The 27,620-nt window shown below is 38.9% G+C and overlaps 2 long non-coding RNA genes across 2 annotated transcripts in view; both read right to left on the bottom strand.

Annotated features, from left to right (window-relative positions):
- The window catches only part of LOC111091701, a 54,573-nt gene extending 28,181 nt beyond the window's left edge, over window positions 1-26,392 (bottom strand). Inside the window, exon 1 of the long non-coding RNA XR_005355387.1 lies at window positions 26,242-26,392. This is a non-coding gene — a long non-coding RNA (uncharacterized LOC111091701). The remainder of the gene's footprint in view (window positions 1-26,241) is intronic.
- On the bottom strand, window positions 218-3,796 carry LOC119870173. The gene is made up of 2 exons (XR_005355388.1): window positions 3,729-3,796; window positions 218-2,433 (listed from the first exon to the last, which is right to left on the bottom strand). It is a non-coding gene; the product is annotated as an uncharacterized LOC119870173 (long non-coding RNA).
- Window positions 26,393-27,620: the final 1,228 nt, after the last annotated feature.

Here is a 27,620-nt window from a genome sequence, read left to right as displayed (position 1 = left end):
CAATATCTGGCTATATTTAGGCCCATGGTGCGACTCTCATTCTGCATTCTGCGTACGTGTCTAAGTTTATGACGTTAAACAAAAGAGCGCCTGTTTCTATAGTAATAAGAGGGAAGAATTAATTTCTTAATGCCTTGAAAATTAGTGTTCTGATATTTGTGAACTCTTATCTTTGTCCCAGTAGATGGATAATCGACCGGTTTGATACTTCAGGTTATAAAATTTTCCCAACATACATTGTTTATGGTAACGTTTCAAAATACAGTGATCATCCAAGAAAATGCCAGTTGTTATTGCAAAAGGAGATGACGTGCACAAACACAATGCTTTTCCCCCCAAAAGTCTTTTTTTTCCTGTTATCTTGTTTCTTTCTTTTCTGTTCTCTTCGCTTCCGTAACATTTGCCGAAAATCAAAGCACGTACAGTTCATCAATGCACATGTGGAAACATTTGCAGTTTACTAAAAGATTAACACATGGGTCTTTGGCTTTCAGGTCTTATTAATAATGAATAATCTGTTCCGTCTTACAAGGTGTTTTTTTTTTTTGTTTTTTTTTTTTTTTTTGTATTAACTTTGCCAGAGTCCTTTGGAGGGGAGAAGAAAAGGAAATGGATTTCAGTTTCTGTAAAACACGGTTTATAAATGAGCATAAACATTTGTCAGCAATTTTATTATCAGGAAGAATTTTCTGTACGAAGACATCTCAGCATGTCAAGGAGAACGCTTCCTTGGTTCAGGCTCTGCCCTTACAAGAGGCGTCGGGTTTGCTTGAGGCATTTTGAGACTGATTTCAGATGTTTGCAGGGTGACCATTTATGCCCAACAGTCATAAAATAGGAGCACCTGGGTGGCACGGTCGGTGGAGCATCTATCTGACACTTGGTTTCTGCTCCAGTTGTGATCTCATGGCCGTGAGATCGAGGCCCACGTTGGGCTCCACGCTGGAGAGTTTCTCTCTCCCTCTTCCTCTGCCCCACCTGCTCATGCTCTCTTTCTCTCTTTCTGTCTCTGAAATAAATACACAAATCTTTAAAAAAAAATGTCATTGAAAAAACAGTCATAAAATAGAAAAGCCATCCCTTAGTGTTGCAAGTGGAAGGTTTTGCATCCAGTCCCATGACGGTTATGAGGATAAGGTCTCAGCGATCAGAGAGGGGCCGTGCATGGAACGGCATCAGGGGAGGACCCCATGTGCCTGAGGGAAGAGCCCTCCGAGGGTCTAGGTGGGGCTGCCCAGGACCAAGGGCAGGCAGGGGCAGGTCTGCTGCAGGCTCCTAGTGCTCCATGTCGGCAGAGGTGCCTTGTTTCTCTGTAGTAAACGTGACATGAATGACACACATTTATAGACATCTCCTTTCTGCTTCCAGCATATCCCATATCCTGAGAAACCGTGAACTGGGGAGCCACAGAGAGGCCAGGCAGTTCAGATGTTTCTTCAGAGAACAAGGTGAATGAGTGCTGTCTGCGTTCATCTCTTTGTTTGCCCCAGGAATTCCATTTTGCTTTTCAAAGGATCCTTGGCTGCTCCTTGGATTTTGGAAAAGCTTCACATGAGAACCCTAACTCCGCAGAGTGGCTGCTTACCTCAAATCAAATGTCCCAACACCCCTGGAGCTTTGGTTCAATGGGTTCTCTTTGTCAAGGGTCGTTGAATGCCTTCTCCTATGAATCCAGGACCCAAGGCCAAGTCAGTGAGAGAGTGGCTGCCGTGGAGCATGGGGAGCTGAGGCTTTGGTGGCTTTGGTGCCTGAGTCTAAGGGCCCCAGAGCCACTTGCTCGGGCCAGCTGACCACCTGGTTGCAGATCCATGCAAAGGAGATCGCAGAGGGGCTAAAGCAAGACCGTATAAGGCATACAAGGCAGTTATGAGCCTTGCTGGTGTAACACAGAAGTAACTGGAAAGAACAAGACCATCTTCCTGGATAAAAGACTTTTTTTTTTTTTTCCTTTTTTTTTTCTTTCCAAATCTGTGCCGGCCACATGGAGTCGCTTTCACTGCGGCCCTGGATCTCTGGAGTGACTGCCCTTCATCTCTCAAGAGTCTTCCTGTCTCCTCTCTCCACATTTTCTAATCTAAGTGCCATTTTTTTCGGTTGGTTTTAACTCCCCAGACAACAGCAATAATGCATGTTCCTTCCGTATTCACTTCAGCAGTCACAGCTCTGGGGACCAGAATAGGGGCTAATGAGGCCTCTCTAAAGCCACTGACCCCCAGAGAAGGAGGGAAAACAAAGATGGTCTTGTCCCCCTTCCCGCCTGGGAACAAACTGAGGTCACAGCTCCACTTTCTTGTAGAAAAGGAGAAATCTTTTCTCGGCATCAATCCTCACCACACTATGTCAACTCAGGCGGAAATGCTGAGCAAGCGCAGGCCTTGTGTGATGTGTGTCACTCATTTGGAAACGGGTAAAAGAGAGAAATCTGGGAGTTGCCTGTCAGAAAACAGCACAAAAAGGAAAAAAAAATGGGAAACATTGAATGGATCCTAAAGTATTAGTAATAAGGGTAATGGTGATGACAAATGGATAATATTAAAATAGTGTCTCTACTAAGCTTCCGCGCAGCCTCGCAGTGGAAGTTAAATATCGACAGTGTGAATTATGGGAGTAAACAGCTCATATGCCACGTCTGTCTGCTGAAACTTTAAAGGAAGCAACAGCTTCTATGAGGGCCGTGTGTTTAGATTCCACAGAGAATGAGATCAAGTGGTATTTGTCCTTCTGTGACAGGCATATTGCACTCGGCATAGTGTCCTCCAGGTTCGTCCATGTTCTCGCAAATGGCAGGATTTCCTTCTTTTTAAAGTGTGATGTGTGTATATATGTATATATAAAACACACAAGAATGGTGGTTGCTGGGGGTGGGAGATGTTGGTCAAAGGCCATGAAGTTTCTGTTATCAAATGAAGTCACTCCAGAGGTCAAGTGTACAGAGCAATGACTGTGGGTAACAAGACTGTGTTGTGCCCTTGAAATTCGCCAAGAGGATAGATCTGAAGTGTTCTCACCACAAAAAAGAAAATGCTAACTGTGTGAGGTGATAAATATATTACTTAGCTTGATCATAGAAATCATTTCACAACGCATATGTGTATGAAACAGAACATTTTACACCTTAAAGATACAGTTTTTGTCCGTTATACCTAACGAGGCTGGGGCAAAAGAAATGCTAGCAGCATCCCGGGTATTGAGGCCAAGGTGCCAGCGTGGCCTTGGCAGAGAAAGGAGCAAGGAGCAAGACTATCCCGGGAGGTAGTCACGTTACAAAGAATCCTTACACAAAGCCAGAGAGCTCACCAGCTCTGGAGAGCTGGGACATTTCAGCCCCAGGAACAGGGAGGCTCACCAGGGGTTGTGCATGGGTTTGCACACCGTCTCAGAGTCAGGGTCCTGTGGGCCAGCACCAGAGCAGAGCATGAGCTCCCCAGCACCTGTGGGCATGATAGGATTCTGAAGTGGCTGAGGCCACGTGGCAATGAGGGGGATCTGTGACCCAGGTGACAGACAAGGTTGGCACAAGTGTGAGGTAGATGGGCAGCTTGAGGGTAGTACTTGACCCATCTAGAGAAAGACTGTACACAGCAGTGAGCAGTTACCACAAAGACAACTGTTGAGGTAGACAAGTTAGGATGTCTCATTCTCTTTGCCCTTCTGGGTTCTCTGACTGGGATGGCCATGAACTAGACTGACAGAGACTAACAGGAGGAAAACAAAGAGGAGTTTCTTACCACGTGCATCGCGCGTGCACACGGGAGCACTCAGGGAGGAGTAATCCAAAGGGTTGTTTAGAACTTGGGGTTTATAGAGCATCTTGGGAAAGAACAATAAATACGTAGAGAGATGACAAGACAAAGGAAAAGAATTTTGCGTTCCTAGGGTGGCATGTTATAGAGAGGCGAGTCTCTGGGGAGCTAGTGGGAGATGAAGCCTAGTTACTGAGGTTGGCTGCGTAGACTCCTCTGCGCCATCTCTGGACTGATCAGGATATAAAGATGTCTCCAGTGCAACTTCTGTCCTTCCTGGTAGAGAAGGGGACAGGGAGACATCTTTACAGATCTACAGGGGAGGATAGAGAGATTTTCTTCTATCCGTTTCTTCTCAATCTATTTGGCTTCAAATCATCCTCCTGCCAAAGTGACATCTTTTGGAGCGATAGACTCTGCTACCCTACAGTGGGAAATAAGTCCCACTAGAGATTAAGGGGTAAAGAGTTCAGGGACCTAGTGCACAGGAGCATTCTGTGATACCACTTTTAAAAAATTTAATTTAATTTAATTTATTTTTTTATTTGAGCACAGTTGACACACAATGTTACATTAGCTTCAGGTGTGACATCTTCTTGAGAGTAAAGAATACGTTTATATCTTGCATCTCCTGACACAAAGAAGGAAGCACACACAGCTCTCAGTACATGGTTCTTTGGTTTTGGAGCCAGTGAGATCTGAACCCAGAAATACTACTCCACCCCCTTATTCGGTGCCTGGGAGGGCTGCTATTTTTGAGAAGGGCCTGGAACAGAGACAACTTTGAAGCAGGCTTAACATGAGTGAAAGGGACCCCCCCCCCAGCTTGAGCCATAGGAAACAGCAGATCCTGTTGTGCTGGAGGTATCTGCGGTCATAAGAATGCTGTATAGACCCCGGCTAAGCCTCTGTCAGAGGGTTACTGTATAGACCTCCATGGTCTTGGAGCCTCACCTGCTTGCTAAGATGGAGAACCTGTGATTTCTGGATAGAGTAGAGGAAGTGGCATGAGAAGTGATGTTGGAAGTCCTGTCCTGGGGTGATGGGGGTAACAGCTGCAGCCGTGTCCTTACTCAGCCACCTGACACTGCAGCGTGTCTGTCTGTGTTTATGGCTATGGAGATTCTAACCCTCCAGAAAACCCCACGGACTATCCAATATTTGTACAACAAATTCCTTCACAACTGAGACCATCACAGTTGGTATCTGTTGCAAAGAATCAAAACATTGAGCAGTGGTAATGATTACCCCGACTCTGTTGCCATGGAAGCTTTCTGGGGTTACAGGCCCACCAGTTGCTCCAGGATTGGGTCAAAGTTTGCTAGTGTGTTCAAAATCATCTTGTGCGCTGCCCTCACTTTCCACGCTAATGGATGAGCCTCCGAGGGAGATTACCTCTTGCTCAAGTTTGCACGAGTGTGCAGGTTCTTAGTAAAAGAACTCTTATCCCCCAATGGTGAAGCCAGGGCCCCCTCACTTTGGGGCTGTTTCTTTACCTCTGCAAACACACATACTGCAATGACTTTCTCTTGTTCATTTTATTAACCTTCTGGGACCAAGTTGGATATTATCCAAATGGAGCTCATTCCCCTGTATGTCTGAAAAATAATGGTGTTGTGTGTTTCTTGGTGGCTATCGAACTCTATAGATTACTTGTACAATATGATGAAGGACTTTAAAAATTTTGCAGTAATGATAATTGGGTCAAGGATATATCAAGGAGTTAATCAGAGGGGTTTATTAATTAGCATATCTCCAGTGAAGCCATTGCAACTGATTAATAACTTGGTAGTGTGGAAGGGAATGTGAAGTTTAAAAATCAATGACCCAATCGACAGCACTGTGTCTTCCGGATCAATTGCACTGAAGCTTTTTTAGAGAAATCTCAGATTATTAATCATCAGCCCAACAGCCCTTTGTTTAAGTTGACCAAGGTAATGTATACCCAGGGGAAAACAGCTAGACTCTCCCTAGGAAACGTCCTATGAATTTATTTATGTTAGAGAATACGTCTTCCTGTTCAAATTGAAATAGCTGCACTGTTTAATTTTAGTTTTAAATGGCTACAGCAATTAGTCCACTAAAAGAACTAATTGCTTGCAAATTTTCATATTTAAACACAAAGCCAATTTTTTTTAAATGACAGTACCGAACAGCATTTCAAAGTCTAGGGAAACAATGATTTTTAAAGTATTGAGTTATGCATAATTTCATAAGATCTTTCACTAATTATAAAACAGTAAAGCAATGGTTTCAAAAAATTCAAGAAAAGAGTAAAAGTCATTATTACTTTTTAAATTATTTATTTTTGTAAGAGGATATTATCAAGAGGGTGATTATAACCACTGCCAGTGTTAAACAACATACTCCTATTTAAAAACATCACTCTTGGCATCAGACATAATGCAATCTACTCCTAGGGATTATCATTATTTTCAGAGCTGCAAGATGATAAACTTGTTTCTTTCTTCTCATTTAATCCCACTTTACAACCACCTCTCCTTCTTTTGAGACTACCTCAGGTGATTAGTTCACAGAAATAGAGTGGATGACCATCCACAATACTTGCTTTCACAGGTTTGCCAAAATTTTAGAGCTCTCAGAATTAAAACGAGCCTTTTTGGGTGGAAAGCTGTTCTTAGAAGACCCTCCCTTCTCCTTAATCTTATTTCAGAGCTTATGACCAAGAACTTTGGAGCCAGCCAGACTGGATCAGAGGTAACCTTGGGTAAATTACATGTTCTTTTCAGCATCAGGGTCCTCATCCATAAAATGATGGAACACCGTAATCCATCTCATCTAGTTATTGTCAGGATTGAATAAGATAAGCATATAGTGTAATTACTCAATAAAAATGTGCTCAGTTTTTGTATTAATATTTTATGATCATGAATAAAATGATCATACATTACAGAAATTAGACACAGGAAAAGTATTTTGTGAACCCCTACTCTGTGGTAATGGCAAAGCAAGATAATAAAGAAAAGAACTGCTAACAAGAAATAATTAGGATGGGCCTCTAGACTCAGCAAGTATGCAGTGCTCACTCACTGCTGAGATTTCAGGGTCTCTACTCAGAGATAAAGAGTATTAGGAAGTGAAGTGGGCAAACAAACACTTTATCTACTCCACCATTTTGTCAGACTGCTTATAGAGAGTTTAATTCTGTAGCTATTTTTAAATTTTTGGTGACCTTAGAGCAGATTAAATAAAAGGTTGAGGCAAGATTAAATAAAAGGTTGAGACAACCTTTTATTTATAGCCAAAACGTGGAAGTAACCTAGTGTCCATCTATAGGGATATAGATATGCAAAATATGAGGTAAATAGAGAGAATATTAATCTCCTATCAGATACATGAATTGCAAGTGTTTTTTATCCCCCCATTCTGTGGGTTATCTTGTTATTCTGTTGATTTTGTCTCTTGATGAATAAATTAGAAAATTTTTCATGGAGTTCAATTTGTCTCTTTTTCTCTTGTGGGGTCATATCCAAGAAAGTCCAGCCAGATCTAAAGTCATGAAGTTTTTGCCCTATGTTTGGCATTGTCTTACAAAGCTAAATAGAGTCTTACCATATGTATGATCTTGTAATAACATTTCTTGATATTTTCTTAATTGAGCTGAAAACATATGCCCATACAAACCTGCACAACAAATGCTTATAGCAGCTTTATTCACAACTGATGAAAGCTAGAAGCAACGAAATCCAGGGTCATGAAACTTTTGCCCCATGTTTTCTTCTATGGGTTTTACAGTTTTAGCTCTTAGGTTTAGGTCTCTGATGCCTTTTAAGTTAATTTTTGTAGTTGGTGTAGGATAAGGATCCAACTTCATTATTTCATATGTGGATATTTAGTTTTCCCAGAACCACTTAATACAAAGATTACACTTTTCCCCTTAAGTGATATTTGCATCCTTGTTAAAAATCATCTGACCAAAAAAAAAAAAAAATCATCTGACCATAGATGTGAGGGTTTATTTCTGGGATCCCTGTTCTGTTAGATTGGCCTGTGTATCTGCCTTTATACCAGGATTACACTGTTTTGATTCCTGTAGTAATAAAAAATCAAATTACTGGAGTAATTTTTGAAGTCAGAAAGTATGAGTCCTCCAACTTTTTTCTTCTTTTCTTATGTTTTAATATTTATTTATCTATTTTAGAGAGACAGAGAGAAAGTGAGCAAGAACAGGGGGAAGAGCCTAAGCAAAGAATTCTAAGCATGCTCTACACCAAGCACAGAGCCCAACTTGGGACTCAATCTCACAACCCCAAGATCATGATCTGAGCTGAAATCAACCAACTGAACCACTCAGGCACTCCTGTTTGTTTGTTTGTTTGTTTTGTTTTTAAGATTGTTTTGGCTACTTGGGATCCTTTGTGATTCCCTATGAATTTTGGAATGGGTTTTTCTATTTCTGCAAAGAAATGTCATGAGATTCTGATGGGGATTGCATTGAATCCACAGATTGTCTTAGGTAGTATTGGCATCTTGACGATATAGAGTCTTCTAGTTCATGATGGGTGTGTTTCTCTTTATTTCTGTCTTCCTTAATGTGGTCTCCTTATAGTTTGCATTGTAGTTTGCATTCCTTCCTCAGTGGTCTCCTTATAGTTTGCATTGTAGTCTTCTAGCTCCTTGGCTAACTCCTAAGTATCTTATTCTTTTTGATGCTATAATAACTAGAATTGTCTCATAATTTCTCTATTAGATTGTTCATTGTCAGTGCATGGAAATGCAACTGAATTGTGTGTTGAGTTTATATCCTGTACTTTTGAATTCACTTATCAGTTCCTAAAGATGTTGGTGGAGTCTTCAGGGTTTTCTACAGATGCGATCACAATCTGTGAACAGAGACAATTTTACTTCTTGCTTCTAATTTGGATATCTTTAATTTCCTTTTCTTGTTCTGGCCAGAACCCCCGAACTATGTTGAAAAGAAGAGAGAAAAACTTGTTTCCTTGTCTTGTTCCTGACCTTGGAGGAAAAGTTTCTAATCTTTCACCATTGAGTACAGCATTTGCTGTGGGTTTTTCATATATCCAGAGAAAGGCCTCTCAAACAGATAAGAATTTATGAAAATGGAAAAATACCTAATACATCTAGAGACTAGAGAGCAGTGAACCAATTGAGAAATATGATATTTTGAAAAGGAAGAATGTAGCTGGGCGTGGGAATTTAAAGATAGTTAAGATGAAAATGTCAGATAATAAAGGACAGTTGTATCTCGTACTGCACAGGGTGGCTGCTATCCTGACCTGTGGGCCCATGGTTTTCAAACTTCTACATGCAAATTAAGGCAAAATTTTTCATGCATTATCATTTGAGGTTTCAAAACAAACATTACTTTGGATAAGGAGAAATCAGCAAAGTTTTTAAAGGAGAGAAAGGTGTGAAATTCTGTAGGCCAAAATATACTAGTGCTAATATGATTGTAAGCTATAAGAGAAAGTCCAAAACTTTGTCTCTAATAGAACACAAATAAAAATTAGTTAGATGGCCTGGGGGCAGGAAATAGAAACTTCAAGCAAACCAGATTATGTTATAAGAGCAACTTTTAATCAACCATACACACTTACATAAGATTAACATGGTGCCAATGGTTAAAACTAGGAGAGAGTTCCAATAGAAATTGTCTGGCTGGGGCACCTGAGTGGCTCAGTGGCTGAGCATCTGCCTTTGGCTCAGATCATGATCCTAGGGTTCTGGGATCGAGTCCCACATCAGGCTTCTCGCAGGGAACCTGCTTCTCCCTCTGCCTGTGTTTCTGCTTCTCTGTCTGTGTTTCTCATGAATAAATAAATAAAATCTTAAGCAAGAAAAAGAAAGAAAAAGAAATTATTTGGGTTCCCAGAGTTCTGTATTCTGAATTCTTCAGGTATCTGGTTACCTGAAGAAAACTGGATGAAAGCACAGAATGTCAGCCAACCTAATGTCTTCATCTCAGAAACATGAGAATTAGCTTTGCAAGTTTTAAAAATCTATATCACTCTATGGTTTTGTGCAAATCAATTTTCCAGAGGTTTTTTCGCCTCCTCTAAATCAGAGATCCCAGAGTATAAAATAAGGATTTTCATTTCAGAAGAACAAATTGATTTTGGAGAACATGTCGATGAAAGAACTCTCCACCAAATTTAGGAATCACCTAAGGGAGCATACAACCAGCATATAGATATTGTAATTGCTCTATAAGCTTATCTACCCAGAAATTTTATTAACCACCTCTAAGCAAACATACTCAGTGTACTGTGCATTTCCTCCTATACTTAAATTTACCAAACTCTTTATATTAGAACGAAAAGTGATGGTATTATCTGTATTAACCTCCCAAGGTTGACTTGAAGCTGTCCTCAAGATTTTCATCTCCCAAGCCTCATCCCATCAAAGTGACCATTACTTCCTTTGATTCTGTAAGCAAGATAGTGCTGGGTTTACTCTCTCCTCTCCAAGCCAAATGTACTATTTTAATAGTCATTTATTTTAGTCAGAACCATTTGTTGGGGACTGAGTACATTCCCCAGCAGCCACTTATCACATTTCTGCCACAATTAACTTCCTTTAAAAGTCATGGATGCCCTTGTTAGGAAAGCTGTGTTATTTGGAACGTAACAAGAGTGTGGCCAGGAGGGTGAAGCAACTTGAAATGGGAACATGCAAGGAAGGATAAATAAACTGAAGTTTTTAGCCTGGAGAAGAGAGAACTGGGAAACAGAGGGATAAGAAACTGGAGAAGGAGAATATGTGGTAGTCGTCACCAAGCATTTTAAAAAAGTCATATGAAAGAGTTATCAATCTGTGTGTCCAAAGGAGCAAATCTGGAACTAATTGGGAGGCAGTAGCAAAAAGGATTTTGATTTTATGCCAGGGACGCTATCGATCAGAGCTAGCAAAAGGGAAAAGGGGATCAGAGAACCTTGGCAGGGGAAGTATTTAGAGGCTGGATAATCATCCAGGGAAGTTATTTTGAAAGGAATTCCAGCAGCTGAAGAGTGTTGGACTAGAAGACCTTTACGGCCTATTTGATGGAGATCTCTATGATTCCCTACCTTCTGTTTTCTCTACACACTTGCTGTTCTTCCATGATGGATATATTTGTGTTTTTCCCAAGCACGTTAAGAAAAGGATGAGTTCTGTGAGCCAATAACACTAAGGAACATTAATATTCTCTTTGGCAATAGATTTATGTCGAATAAAAGTGCCTTGATGCTAATGGAGAGAATATGTGCTTTCCAGTCTGGTACATACAGAGAGCTCATTAGTTCTAAATTTAGATGTAAGCTTTAGTGTTGGAGGGGCTCCAAGTTTGACTAATACATCTGAACATGTCCTTGTTAGAAAAAAAAAATGATGGAGAATTCTATTTTTCTACTTTGTGTATGTGTGGGTGGAGAGGAAAAAACACATGCTCTTTTATATCAGCTAATTCCATCTGCTCACAATTATTCAGTAGGTGTGCCAATCTAATGATACTAAATACACAGAAGGTATGCAACCGATGCTTTTAGTTTGATAGAATAGTTCTTACTTAGCAGAGGTGAATCAGTTTGCAAATTCTTAGAGTTGATTTAAATCAACTGCTGTACTTTTTTCCACAGCAAGCTCCCCCAAAATGAGGCAGTGGCTAATGACAAGATGTCATTTTATTTCAACAAAGTTTTATTAAGCGCCTACCAGGTTTAAAGATAAGTGGGCAAAGGTAAGCAGGTTGCTGCCTTCAAATTTCAACTCTCGAGGAACTCAGTCTTGACAGAGATGACTTCAATAAGTAACAGACATGTCACTACCCGGCTCAAAAAAACCTATTATTTAGGATAAATTCTCATACCACTCTTAAAAAATAACTACAGTGGTGCCTGGGTCACTCAGTCGGTTAAGCATCTGCCTTCAACTCAGATCACGATCTCGAGATCCTGGAATCAAGCCCTGAGTCAGGCTCCCTGTTCAGCAGGATACCTGCTTCTCCTCTCCCTCTGCCACTTCCCCTGCTTGTGTTCTCTCATTCACTTGCTCTCTCTCAAATAAGTAAATAAAATCTTAAATAGTTCAAAATTCTCTAAACTACATTGCCTGTAAGCATTCAATAAATTTAAAGAAAATAGTTCAATGCATAGTCTATTTTCCCAAATATCCCTTCTCCATTAATATTAGAATAAATTATAAAAATGATTTGTCACAAATGTTGTATAATTTTATTAATTATAAATACTGTTAAATATGAATTTTAAATAGTTTAAAATATTTAGTTACAGTTTTTACTTAGGGGGTGTCTGGGTGAATCAGTGCTTAAGTATCTGCCTTTTGCTCAGGGCCTGATCCCAGGGTCCTGGGATCGAGTCCTGCATCGGACTCCCTACAGGGAACCTGCTTCTCCCTCTGCCTATGTCTTGGCCTCTCTCTGTGTGTCTCTCATGAATAAATAAATAAAATCTATAAATAAATAAATAAATAAATAAATAAATAAATAAATAAATAAATAAATTTTATTTTGAAAAAGGAAGTTACTTATAGGGAATCCTATAACCTCAACAGAGTTCTCATCATAATCTACCTGCAGGTTCTCCCTTCATTGTTAATTATCAACTAGTAGAAAATGACACTGTCAGACTTATCACAGGAAACGTGGCAAAGTGAGAGGTAAACCACATTTCCACCTGGAGAACCAGCTCGAGTGCCCTCAGATCAGGAGTAGTTGGCAAAATGATGTACAGCTGACATTTAATTACAATCTAAATAACAGCTGATATTACACTGGGCTATCACTATCAAATATTCACTCTGTTTCCTTCCTCCTAATATTTCCTTAATGACTCCACTGGAAGTGGGTTGCCCTCATATTAGAACCTAATTTACAAGCCTACATTGACAAATACTTTTTCACATTATGCCTCACTCAAAAAGGCACTAGTGGTTGTGTTTTAGTCATTGCTAATATATTAAGAAGAAATGGTCATGGTGGTGATTAGAGACCAACATAGTAAAGCAGGAATAGAAATAACACCTAGAGATGGGTATAAAGAAAAATAAACTTATGTATAGTACTTTTTCCTCAAAAAAAAAAAAAATCCACTTGGGAGTTCAACAACATCATCAATTAACAAGATAAAATTAATACCGAAGGAATACTTCACCAAACAACAGCAAAATCCATACTCTTCTCAAGCTCATATGGGATGTTCAGCAAGACAGGCCACATTCGGGGTCAGAAATGTACCTTCACAACTTCAAACAAATAGAACTCATGCAATGTCTGCTCTTAGACCACAACACAATTAAACCAGAAATCAGTAATAGAAAGGTATCTGGAAAAAAATCCAAAATACATGCAGATTAAACAACACACTTCTCAGTAACACATGGGTCAAAGAAAAAAATGACAGGAGAAATAAAAAGTATTTTGAACTAAATAGGAATTAAAACACAATGTATTAAAAATGTGTGGAAAGCAATGAATGACTGAAGGAAAAATTAGCACATTGAATGCACATATTAGAAATGAAGAGAGATATAAAATCAGTAACCTAAGTTTATGTTTAAGAAACCGGAAAAAGAAGAGCTAATTAAATCCACAGTGAGCAAAAGAAAGAAATAATATGCATTAGAGCAGAAATCAATGAAATTGAGAGATAATGAATAAAACCAAAACCAGGTTCTTTGAAAATACAATAAAACTGATAAGGATCTAACCAGGTTAACTAAGAAAAAAAGAGAGGACACAAATCACTGTTGTCATAAATGGAAAAGGAGACATCACTGTGGGTCCCATGGACAATAAAAGGATGATAAAGAAATATTATGAACAACTCTTTGACCACAGATTGGATGACCCAGATGAAATGGACCAATTCCTTGAAAGACACATTCTCCCAAAACTCAAAGTAGAAATAGGTAATCTTATCTATTAAATTGATAGTAATACAAGTATATAATAGATTAAATATCAGTTAAAGAAGTTGAATCAGTAATTAATAAATCACCCAAAACAGAAAGCTCTGAGCCCAGATGGGCTTACTGGTGAATTCTACCAAAAATTTAGGGGAAAAATATACCAATTATCTACAGTCTCTATCAGAGGATAGACACAGAGATAATAAACCAAACTCATTAACACAATCAGACAAAGATATTAAAGAAAACTCTAGATGAATATCTCCCATGAACTGAAAACCCTCAACAAAAGGTTATCAAATTCAATCCAACAATGTGTAAAAAGAATTATATACTATGACCACATGGGATTTATTCATATATGCAATTCTGGTTCCACATTCAAAAATCAATTATAAGAATGAACAAAATCCAGAACACTGACAACACCCAGTGCTGGCAAGGTGGAGCAGGAATGCGGAGGATGGTAAGAATGTGGAGCAACAGGACCTCTTATTCATCGCTGGTGGGAATGCAAAGTGCTGTGGCCACTTTGGGAGACAGCTTGGCGGGTTCTGACTATAGTGCTCTTACCCTATAATCTACACAAAAGAGCTGAAAACCTATATCCACACAAAACCCACACGTAGAAGTTTATAGCAGGTTTCTTCATAATTGCCAAAACTTAAAGCAGCAGAAATGTCCTTCAGTAGATGGGTGGGTAAATTAACAAACAATGGAATATTATTCAACTCTAAAAAGAAATGAGCTATCAAGCACTGAAAAGACTTGGAGGAACCTTAAAGGCCTATTATTAAGTGATAGATGCTGATCTGGAAGGGGTACGAACTGCATGATTCCAAGTCCATAACAGGCTGGACAGGTAAAACTGTGGAGCAAAAAAATCAGTGGTTGGCAGGGAGGGGTTGGGGGGAAGAGAGTGACGAGTGGGCAGACACAGAGGGTTTTTAGCTCAGTGGAAATATTCTGTATGATATCATAAGTCCGTGTCATTGTACATTAGTCCAACTCCCTACGATGTGTCACCCAAGAATGAACCTTCATGTAAACTGTGGACTCCGGGTGATGTTGACTTGTCACTGTAGGTTCATCAGTTGTAACAAAAATGCCACTCTGCTGGGGGTGTTGACAGTGGGGGAGGCTGTGCAAGTGTGGGGCAAGGGGGCACAGGAAATCTCTGTACATTACCTTCAGTTTTGCTGTGAACCTAGAACTGCTCTAATAAAATCATAATTTAAAAAACAAACCAGGGGATCCCTGGGTGGCTCAGCGGTTTAGCGCCTGCCTTTGGCCCAGGGTGCAATCCTGGAGTCCCGGGATTGAGTCCCGCATCAAGCTCCCGGCATGGAGCCTGCTTCTCCCTCCTCCTGTGTCTCTGCCTCTCTCTCTCTCTATGTCTATCATAAATAAATAAATAAATCTTTTTAAAAAATAAATAAATAAAAAATAAAAAAATAATAAATAATAAAAAACAAACCAAAATACACCCAGCTGTATATCCACCATGAAGCTTTGTCAAATCTTAGCATTAACAACATTTGCATTGTCTAGGATGTTAAGTAATAAATGGGTGGATGTTGAATATGGGGAAAAATCCACCTGGAATTTTGATAGGACACCATAGAACTGATGATATAATATGTGCAATCATCAATGAACAATACTTAGTAACTAATAATAATACCAACTAATCACAGGATGTCTCTCCGTCTTGAAGTTCCTTCAAAATATACAATTTTTTTTTTCTCCAGAGAGATCTTTGTCTTCTTTCTTCAGTCAGTGCTTTGAAATGCTCTATTTTCTTAGTACTAATGGAACTATCTTATTCAGTATGATATTTTCTACATTTTTATTGCTGGTGTAGGTAATACCATATATTTGGAGTTTTATTGTTAGGTGACATTGACAAACTCTCTTTTTTATTCTAATTTTTGAGTCTCTGGCTTTTGTATGTGGATGACCATATCCCATACAATTAGTGGCCTTCCTGGGGCACCTGGGGAGCTCAGTGGTTGAGTGTCTGCCTTCAGCTCAGGGCGTGATCCCAGGGTCCTGGAATCGAGTCGCACATTGGGCTCCCTGCATGGAGCCTGCTTCTCCCTCGGCCTGTGTGTCTGCCTCCCTCTGTGTGTCTGTCATGAATAAATAAATAAAATCTTTAAAAAAAACCATAGTGGCCATTCTAATTCTTCATTTCTACCACAGAAGCTGAGATAATGAGCAGTTCTGACTTGTTTCTAATCATAAAACAGATGAGTCAGAAGCTTTCAGAATACATAATATTTACAATGCCCTGTCAAGACCAAATTGAGGGACATTTTACAAAAATAACTATCTTATATGTGTCAAGAAGCATGACGGTTGAGATTTTACTCTACTCTCAAGCTGAAATGTTAGCTGGCTGCAATTTCATGAATCTAAGAGTTTTTTAAGATGGTCCTTCTGACGCAATGTTTTAAAGACCTTGTGTGGCTGAGATAATAAGTATTGTGCCCTTATTTTACAAAACAATTTGGGTTGCTATAAAATTACAGATTCAAAGCTTTTCCTTTTCCTTCCATGTTTTAAAATATTACTTATTTTCTTGGATCCAGTTTTGTCTGTCTGATTTTCTTTTCTTTTCTTTTTTTTTTTTTTTTTTACCTTTGTCGGTGGTCATTTTTTTTTTTTTTTAATCTCTGAAGCATTTAAATGATTTTCAGAGAATATTTTCTTCAATTTTCTTTTAATGTGTTCTCAGGCAGATTTTTTTTTTTCAGTTCTCTTTATATTTATTTATTTGTTTGTTTTAATTTATTTTTTATTGGAGTTCAATTTGCCAACATATAGCATAACACCCAGTGCTCATCCCATCTCAGTTCTCTTTAGCATTCTATCGGCTATTTAAATTAGGTAACTTTTACCTTTTTGAAACAGTGGTTTTCAAAATATGGTCTCCAGAAGGATTCAACTTTGCTAGAAAGGCAAATTCTTGTGCCCAACACCAGACCTACCAAATCAGAAGCTGCTGGTTGCTGTGGCAGGTAATTCTGACACCTTGTCAATTCGTAACCCACTATTTGAAAAGACAAGAAGTCTGTCATCCTGTTTTCTTCAAATATTTCCTTTCTTCCTTTTTCTCCCCCCAGCCTTACTGAGAGATAAATGACAAAGTTGTGTATATTTAAGGTGTAGAACGTGATGATCTGAGATGTGTGTGTATGTTTTATACACATATTGTGAAACGATTACCACAAGCCAACCAGTTAACACAGCCCTAAGAGAGAAGGACATGCCGCCATTTGCAACAGCATGGATGGATCTGGAGGCCACTGTGTTAAGTGAATAAATCAGTCACAGAAAGACAAATGCTATGTGATCTCCCTCACACATGGAATCTAAAAAAGGGGAAGTCCCAGGAGGAAAGAGTAGAGTGGTGACTATCAGGAGCTGGAGGCGGGGCGGGGTGGGGGGGGGGTGTAGAGAGAGATTCAGAGATGTTGGCAAAGGGCTCAGGCCTCCAGCTGTAACACGCACACATCCCAGACCTAGTGTGCAGCAAGGGGACTCCAGCTCACGGGAATGTACTGCATGTGAGAGGAGAGCTTAGCGGTCCTTCTTTCCTGTAGCTTTTCCTTTTTTACCAGACTCCCGTTCCCAGATGTTGACATTCCTAGGAATGTTTCCCTTTCTGCTACTTTATCCAAGGCTCCCTCAGTGGCGTGCTTCTCGTCATCACTCTACAGCTTTATCGATCTTGCTTTTCTCCCCAGGGCTTGCTTCTTTTATTCCAACTCCCGTACATTGTGCTTAATAGTTCTGTTTCAAATTTGGTAAGTTCTTATTTCTTTTTCAGACTAAAACTACCCATTTTTGTCTTTGTAAGGGTTTTTTATCATAAATTCCTCATCTTTTACAGCCTTTCAGGCTTCTAGGTGTATGTTGAGTCACCTGTTGTCACCTTTGTCATGGTTGTAATCTCCAGATTTTAGCCATGGGCCTGTGAGCCCATTTTCTCTGGGGCTTTTACCATCATGGATGGTAAAGTATTTGAGGGAGAAGCAAAGGCAGGCCCCAATCTGTGTGCCTCCAGGTGAGGTCCATTGGAATGGAGAGAATGCAGGCCAGAGCAGTATGTGCCAAAGAACACAGAGCCACTGCTGATAACTTATCTCTGTTATGGTGTACCCATCTAGCTAGTGTTTTATTTTTAAACTTTTAAGGGGATGCAGAATTGAAAGGCAAATATTTTTAGTTTATGTTCCTTCAGGTGTTTGCCTCTGGAAGGAGGCGTTCTTCAGGAGTGCATGTCCAAAGGCAGCTGGTCAACCTGTTTTCATCAACATTTTACCCTAGGATGACTCTTTCTTTCCAATTTCGGTAATACCTGGACAGTAATAATCCTCTCAATGAAAGACTCAGGGCAAGTAAGAGCAGATTCTTTTTTCTCTTGCAATTTGTATGCTATGTGCAAACAACAGATCTAACACCTTGTTCCTTGCAACCCATACACACAACAGTTTATGCCAGGCCTTGTTGTCCCTCAGAATATGTTTTTCACTCTGTGTGTATGTGTGTGTGTATTGCCCAGACCATGTTTTCCTTTAGCTATGTAGCTTCTTCAAGCTCGATGCAAAGAAAAGAACCAGTCTAACAGCCTGTGCTAATTCCCCATTTTGTCCTAGTGTTATCTTCTTGAAATATAGATTCAATTATTTTACTTTCCTTTCTAAAAAACACTCAAATACCACCCTTCCGCAGTGGAATATAGGGATTGTCATAGCCTGGGCCCAACCAACTCTTAAGCTTCAAATCCTGGTACCCTCCTCATTTGCCATGTAACCTGGTTAACCTACACTTTCTTGCATTCCCTGATATGCCAATCTGTTTTATCTTCATGTCTTTTCTAGTGTTGTTTGTTTTTTATAATATTCCCTTCTGTCTCACTCTCTCTTTGGTAAAATCATATTCCATATTTAAGACTAAAGTCAAAATTTTCACTAAAAGAAATATCACCTCTTGGGGTGGTGAGGGGCATCCCCAAAATGTGCCTATCTGGTGTGTGGATTATTTTGAGCTGAAGATCATCAAAGCCCAAAAACTCGGAAGAGCTTTTACCTCCTCCTTAACTGCTTCTAAGAATTTAGACAGGGAGCCTGGTTCCAGAAAAGTGATATCACCAGAAATGTCTACAAAGAGTGTGAACTAGGTGTGGTAATCTGGGGGCAGTGGGGGCAGGGGGTGGAGTTCAAATTCCTCTCTCTGACCCACTATCTCTGCAAGTCATGAGAAACATCTGTTTACCAAGCATCTACTCTTCCCTTTTTCTGTGAATTGTCTTCCTTCCCTTTGAAGCCACAGACCCCTACCTCCCTGCCCTTATATGCCCAGAATGGCATATAAGCCTCAACTGCCTGACTTGCCCATGGGTCTATTTTTATGATGCTCCCATATATATCAAATTAAATTGTTTTTTCTCCTGTTAATCTGTCTTATGTCAATTTAATTACTAGATCAGCCAAAGAACCTGGAAAGATAGAAGAAAAATTTTTCTACCTCTACAGTATAATTATCCTTTTCTTTCTTTACGTGGTCAGGATGTGGAAAGAATACAATATCTATCTTTCTTGTTTAGTTTTGTAGATATTGTTAAAACTGAACTATACACTTAGCCTTGTTAATGCTTAAGCACTAAGTAGATTCAGTTCCTAATTCTTAAGTACTAGTCTGTAATCTTGTATTTGTTGCTCTAGCTTGAACCTAGACCAACATATTCAACATGTTTTTGTTTTTGTTTTTTAAGATTTTATTTATTTATTCATGAGAGACACACAGAGAGAGAGGCAGAAACACAGGCAGAGAGAGAAGCAGGCTCCATGCAGGGACCTTGATGCGGGACTTGATCCTGGGACTCCACGCTGGGCCAAAGGGAGGAGCTAAGCCACTGAGCCACCCAGGGATCCCTCAACATGTTTCTTGAAGTGGACAGACAAAACTAGGCAAATGTTGGATGACTCCACATAGCTCATTTAAGTAAAAAGAACCATTAAAAATTTTTTTTTGAAGTAGGCCCCTTGAGTGTCAAGTTTTCTTCATCACTTATATCAGTTATAATTCCAAATAAATCCACTCTGCTATGAACCTCTGCTAAGGCTAGATTTAGCCACTGTCATCTCTTAACCTGCGCTACATAAAATAGCTGCTAAATGATGTGCTCGCTAAGAGTCTGCTTCTTTACAATTCATCTTTCACATGACAGATGACGTGAGCTCTCCAAAAGAAAATTTTCTATTTTTCTGTGGCCTCCAATATGTCAAGAATAGAATTTTTGAGGACCCTGAATGACTTGAATCTGGACAGACTGGTTTACTATCAGTTTCTCAAAACTCTAAGCAATTTTCTGCTTTAAGGCATTTGTACTTCCTGTTCCTTCTATCTGGAATGTTCCGATGCCCAGCTTCTCATCATAGGTCAAGTTCCAGCTCACTTGTTTGCTTTTCCAAGAGTCTCCTCTGGAAACAATATTGTATCTGGAGTTTGTCCTTCAGGACACTTTGTACTAATTTCACAGCCCACTGAGTTCATTGCATTGTGTTGCATTGCATCCATGTTATGTGACGGCCATCCTGCTTCCTTGTGAATGTGTTTAGGCTTGTCTTTGAAGTCTGGAATAGATAATTCATGAAAGCAGGGAAGAGCTCCTCTGACTTCTTTATAATTCTAAACCCAGTGACAGCCACAGTAAACAGCACATGTATATAGTCCTAAAGTCTAATCAACTTGTCTCTTGCCGAATAAATATGTGAACTTAGTTGTTCAGAACTTTTATAAAACTAACTTCCCACCACCCTTTAAATATATTTGTTGAAGAACCAGTTTTACCTTTTATGTTGTCTACTTTATTTTCTGAAACAGAAAAAAAAAATCCAATATTTTGGGTCTTTATCAAGCTGAGTAGTGCAGAGCTAGTAATGAAATATTATGACCATCCTAGGTAGTGATTTGTCAACAGGTGCTTCACACATTCTCTGATATGTGGAAAATGTTATGCGAATAAACATGAACAGCATTATAAACTATTAAATTATACTTTTTCAGCATAGTATAGAATTCTTGACCGATGATCATTTCAAATTTTATTTGTTCAGAACAACAACTGTGGGCTTTTAGAAACCTTTGTGTTCTCTCACAAAGTTCTCTTTTGATTAACAACTTTCTTGTTTACTGTTGCTTGTCACACTCTCTAGCCCTTTATTTGCTATTACTTCATTTGCTGTCCAGTGATGCAACTCTGTCTGGAGTATGTCACAGGCAAAACAGAAACATGTCCATAGCACTCGGCTTTCTTCCTTGGATTATGTAAGACCAAAACCCACCAGGCACACTGCCAGCTTTTGCACGTAGGTTGAAATGCTGTAGGAAACCCATGGCTGACAATTTTTGTTGTTTCTTCCAAGTTTTATGTCTTTCTAGGCAAGGACTGAGAAGCCAGAGAAATGCAGGACATTGGGAAGAGGCCCCGTTTTCATGTGGCTGTTGTGGCGCAGTGAGGCCCAGGGTCTGTGGCAGAGAAAGGTGTCTTGCCTTAGGAATTCAATAGCATGTTTAACATTTATAACTTGGGAGTTACTTTTTCTTTAACACACAAAATTCTTTATTGATGCACTTTGGACATAGAGAAGGCTGTTCATTTATCTTCAATAAGTCTGTGATTTATTGAGAGGAATAAAATACTTATTAATCATTTGAGTTCAGGATATGAAATAATTTTTCAAGTTGTCCAGATGAGCCTGTCCAGTAAAATTCTGTCATCAATTGTAGGAGTTGGTAGAAACTTGGCCTTGAATGTCAATCTGTCTTCAGACACAGTTTTAATTTCAGCCTCTCCCAGTGCATCGGTGACTTGACAGTGAGTTATGAATTCTCACTCTCTCAGCTGGACAAGTTGCTCGCAGATTTTCTGATAACATGACTGTATTCTGGAGGAATATTCTTAGATAAATGTGGATTTTTTAATGAAAATAAAAATCTCTCTTCTTCTGTACTACATGAAGATTGTGAGTGTAGAATGAGTTGTGAGACATATAAAATGGTAACTGTATTCACCGTGCAATTCCATCTTTTGAAAATCCTGCACTGTATACTGAAAATCAATTTTCATCAGTGAAGAAGAAAATCTGGATAATGAAGTAATATCATTCTACTAACAATTCCCATGGGCCAGAGGCAAACTCCATTGTCATTGTACTTCCCAAAGTGACAGTTTAAATGGCAAGAATACATTTAAATACACAAGTTGACATACACAGAATAGAAAATCAATTAATTGCACTGTCCAACACTGATGAGAACACAGGAAAATAAAATAAAATGGCAGGATTTATTTCAAAGGATGAATTTAAGGTAAATATCCTTTAATACTACACATTCTAATAGAAATCAATGATAGAAAAGATTTAAAAAACAGATCAATTGATCGTGAATAAAGTGAGGAAAACTTATGAGGCTCTGGCAGTAGATGCCTCAGGTAACTTTTAAGGCAACAGAATTTGAAGTCCTCATTGTGTCTGTATACCCTGCCTAGGTTTATATATTCCCATAACAGGCATTTAGTGTTGTTTTAGGGATAAAGTTAGGCTATGTATGCAGAATGTGGCACAGCATCTCTTGCATGGCAGGTGCTCAAGGTAAGTGAGCTATTATAGTTACTAGTAATTATGAGTTATTATGTATGCTATTCAAGTAACTACGTATGAACTTATCCTTTCTGAATGTAATTTCTGTCTCCAAATCAGTGGATCTCAGTGGAGGGTTTTGTGGGGGTTTTTTTTTGTTCTCCAATATCATTTTTGACAGTATCTGGAGATGTTTTCGGTTCTTATAATGGGCAGGGGTCTGTTACAGACATTTGATGGCAGAGGTCTGGGATGCTGCTAAATGCCCTACAGTGCATAGGACCATGCCGACCACAAAGAATCTTCCAGCGCAAAGTGTCAGTAGTGCGAGGTTGGAGAATCTTGCTCTTACCCTGTGTGATTTCTATAGATGTAGAACTAAGAAAGCAATCATCATAAAAACCATCACACACCACTTCAGTTCTTGTCTGACCCTCATCAATGCTCCAGGCAGACTGGGTGAGAGGGTGTAGTAAGCGAGTGCTGAGAGAAGCAACTGGAAGAGAAGCTAAGGAATAAACAAGTCGACTTTTCTTTTCTTTTTTTTTTTTTTTTTTACAAGTCGACTTTTCAAGAAAATTTGTTTAGTATCTCTTCTTCCAAATTCCCATGTTGAGGGAATGGGCTGAAAGTGAACTAAAACCATCAAAAAGCAAAAATCCAACCATAATAATAAGGATCCACACAAATATGATATCCCAGTACTGGCCAGGAGTGTCTACGAGAATATAGAACACACAGAAATGTACACACATAATTGGAAAATACACAAATAGAAATACAAACGAGACCACAAAGGTAATTATGTTCTAACACCTGCTGCTGACCTGTACTGTCCATTCAGGCTGCTATAACAAAACATCACAGACCAGGTGATTAAACAATAATCACTCCTCACAGTTCTGGAAGCTGGAAATCCCAAGATCAAAGTGCCAGCTGGTTCCATATTTGTTAAGAACCCACTTCCTGGTCTGCAGAAGACACTTTTCTTGCTGTGTCCTCACATGGTAGAGATAGATCATCTCTCTCACGTTCATTCTTACAAGAGTACAAGGGTCCCACCCTCATGATCTCATCACCCCCTAAAGGCCCTACCTCCTACGGGGCTAAGGCTTCAACATATGAATTCAGGGGGACACACTCACTTTATATCATGCACCGTAATCAATGCCATAATGAAGAGAAAGTGGAAATCATACCAGAATCCCTACTTTTTTTTTTTTTTTAAAGAATTTATCTATTTATTCATGAGAGACACAAAAAGAGAGGCAGAGACAGAACCAGAGGCCTGATGTAGGACTCGATCCCAGGACCCTGAAATCACACCCTGAGATGAAGGCAGATGCTCAACTACTGAGCGACCTAGGCTAGAATCCCTCTTTATATTCTTGTTTATATAATTATTTGTTACCATATTGTAAATTTGCTCACTGAGTACTGAATAATTCTCAGACTTCCTGCCTGAGTAAACAAACTCACACAAAAATTGCTAGATATCCTTCTCTGCTATGTGGGTATCTGGCAATTATGGCTTTGCCCCCCGGCACTAGTAGAAACATGCTGGAAAAGACACTCTTTAGAGAATGTTAAGTTTGCAAGGTCTGTGTCAAGGTCTTTCCAGGATGTGTATACAGAGAGCTCTCTTGGCTGGATCACTCACACTCATTTATAAAGCTAAGTATTATTAGCTGCAAATGAAAAATATCTTTAATGAATGCTGATCATGAAGTAGGAGATAAGAACCAAGAGGAAAACTTAAATGAGAAACAACTTTGAAAGATTTATAAAATGTTATGCACCTTGCCATCGTGTAGGCCAATGTCATCATCTTATAGATAAGTGAGGCTCAGAAAATTAAACCCATCCAAGTTGACACAGTTAATAAGGGGTGGATTTCAGTTTAGATTTGCCCAGTCAAAGCCATATTCTTTATTCCTGGGCCATGCTTCTTTCTCCAAGCACACAGAGATACTTCCTGGAATATAACCTAGGTCAGAGGCTAGAGGGAAGGGAATCAGAGGGACTCTTCTGAAGGCATCTCGATTGTAAAGAGCAAAGTGTGGTCATCTCAAAGGGTTGTAGTCATAGAACAACAGGGATCAAAACTGGAACAGACGTAGTGCTGAGAGCAGTCCCTAAGGTGCAGAGACCATTGGTGATGGTCTCCATCAGAGAGCAGGTGGGGGAACAGATACAACATCTTGTATGATAGGAGAACTTGCGTGGGTTTTATGGATTTGGAGTTTTTGCCCAATTCCACTGTAACTCGACATAATAAAATATTGCATAGACCATTAACATGCTCGGATGAAATAGTAAATTAAGGACATCTTAAAAATTTAAACATTGGAGGTGGACTTTAAAGATTCTTTTAAGTTTTGGACATACCCATATCTATATTTTTAGTCTTGCCTTTTTTCCACAAAGTGATTTGTGGTGGAATAAGCACCTACACAGTAGCGTGTCTTTTCAACAATGCTCTGGTGGATTAGCACACAGACCTGGGTGGTGTTGTCAGAGCTGATAAGATGCTCTGAAGACACAGCAGTGATTAAAGAAATGCTGACGGTGACAGAAACAAGAGTTGGCTAGAAGCTCTCCAATTTTTCTCTTTATAGGGAGGTCAAAAAGTCTATCATGCATGATTAAAATTTTAATTAAATACGTTTAAATTCTGGTTTAAAATGTAGTTTCACTATCTATCGAACACTTTGAATTCTCCAAGAAGATAATAAATCTCAGTTGCCATAGGAATTTCACTCCTTGAAATGTGATTAAAAGTGGGTTTTTGTTATCTAGCAGAACTCATTATAGGGATTGGCTGTCAATAATGGTAGGGAGATTTCCTGTTAAGAAGGAAGGAAATTAGTATTTGTTAAGTCACTACAAATGCCAACCACTGTTACTTGTTTTTCAGGCATGATCTCGTTTACCTTTTTTTTTTTTTCAGTTAGTGAACATATAGTACAATATTAGTTTCTTGAGTAGAATTCAGTGATTCTTCACTTACATACACAGGGCTCATCACAAGTGCCCTTCCTAGTGCACATCCCACATCTAGCCTATCCCCCACCCAGCTCCCTCCACCAACCCTCAGTTTGTTCTATATCCTTAAGAGTCCCTTATGGCTTGTTTCCCTCTCTCCTTTTTCCTTTTCTCTACATTCATCTGTTTTGTTTCTTAAATTCCATGTAAGAGTGAGATCATATGGTATTTGTTTTTCTCTGATTGACTTATTTTACTTAGCATAATACACTCTAGCTCCATTCACATCGTTGCAAATGGCAACACTTCACTCTTTTTGATGGCTAAATAATACTCGATTGGGCATACATACCACATCTTTACTCATTCATCAGTCAATGGACGTTTGGGCTCTCTCCCTAGTTTGGCTATCGTTGATAATGCTGTTATAAATATTGGAGTGCATGTGCCCCTTCGAATCAATATTGTTGTATCCTTTGATAAATACCTATTAGTTCAATTGCTGGGTCATAAGGTAGTTCTATTTTTACTTTTGAGGAATCTCCATACTGTTCTCCAGAGTGGCTGCACCAGTTTGTATTCCCGCCAACAGTGCACAAAGGTTTCATTTACCTTTTTTTTTTTTTGCCAAAATTGCAGGTGATCATTAGCACCCCCACTTTATATATGAAGAAATCGAAACACGGAGATAAAATAAATTATTTTGTAAGTGATCACAAAGCTAAGAAAGTGGAAAGAACCAAGTCTGTGGCTATAAAGGCTTTGAAGTTTACACTACAACTCAGTTGCTCTCCAGTAAGACTGATAGGAATGGATGACTTATTTTCTAAAATGGAACTATCAAAATCTAAACATACTACATAAGGTTGGAAGGATTCCATGGAGTTATACAATCTTTAGGAAAAATTAAAATTTATTTTCAAAGTATTAAACAACTTTGCTTCAGAGGCTATATAATTTTGTTTTAGACTTACCGGAAAATATGACATTGTGGGTTGACCGTGTCTGTGCACAAGTGATTTGGCCTCAGTTGAAGGGAGTTTCAAGAGAAAGGAATCCTGGAAATGCAGTGTCTGTCTCTTCGGTCCAGTGGTATTGTAGTTTCTTTGCCCTACAGCTTCATACTGTGACATCATCCTAATCAGAAATGGAAGAGTGTCCTGCCAAATTTAGAATGTACTTGAACTTTGTGATTTCATACATTAGAAATAAATGCCAATCTTTAGAAGTCAGTTTGTAAACTATAAAATAAAAGAACATGACTTCCTTTTTCCAAGAAAAGTGCCTCCCAGCAGCTTCTTGGACATCACATTTCCTCCATAAAACTAGACTTGGATGAGCTAAGTGTGAGTCAATTAGAAACATATGTACCAAATTGTCCCTGGATCTAACGGCTACAAAGGAAATACTCAAGTGCTTTCCTGATAAATATAGAATCTGGAGATTTAGGTACACCTCAAACAGAGTTAAAAATGAATAACTGAACACCTAATGGGGGAGAAGTTACGTTTGTTCACCAATTCTAATGCTTGGTACTCACATATTTTTCTTAAAAACAAGTCTAAATATAAGTTAAAATAAAACATTCCCTTGTGACAGCAAAGCCACCCCAGAATGAAAAAGAAAAACAAAACAAAACAATGTGAACATGGGGAACAAAATCATACTTTTCATGTAGGCACTTCTATTTAGGCTTATCCAAAAGGTGAGGTGTGCTGGATTAATTTTTATATTAATATTAAAAGTGACAATCAAGATTTTATGTGTCTTTGAGAAACTGAAAAAAAATCGATTTACCCTTGATGAATAGTTATGATATAACACTTTAGAAATATAATAAGCATCTTATAATGCTGTTGCATTTCAGTATCAACACTTTATCAACCCATCAACAAATCTCCCAAGGAATTTGCCTTCTTGATTTATTTCCATGTTATTGGGAACTCATATTAATTGTTTTCATTTGTATTTGAGACCTGGCATAATTCCAAAACCTTTATCCTGGATTATTTTCAGAGTATTTGGAGGGACAACAGCTATAATTGTATTGCTTTTATTTTTATGTATAACTTTATCCATAACCAATAGATCTGAAAAAAATCTTATGCCTCAGTTCTCACTCATATGAGTCAGTACCTTCAAATGTGTGTGTGATAGCATCTTTGATGGACCCTGGGTGTGTTCACCTCGGAAGGCATCATCTCAGAAGGATGCAACCAGCCTGGTGTGTTTTGTCAGCCATCCCAGGATTGAGAAGTTTGGGTAAAAAGCAGCGAAATCGTGAGTACGTGAAGGATTAGAAACCTATCTCAGCTCTTATAAAAGCACAAATTTCCCTTTTATTTTTTAAGTC

This window comes from Canis lupus, chromosome 2, assembly GCF_011100685.1.
Source record: "Canis lupus familiaris isolate Mischka breed German Shepherd chromosome 2, alternate assembly UU_Cfam_GSD_1.0, whole genome shotgun sequence".
NCBI classification, from domain to species: domain Eukaryota; kingdom Metazoa; phylum Chordata; class Mammalia; order Carnivora; family Canidae; genus Canis; species Canis lupus.
This window is presented reverse-complemented; position numbering and strand designations above follow the sequence as displayed.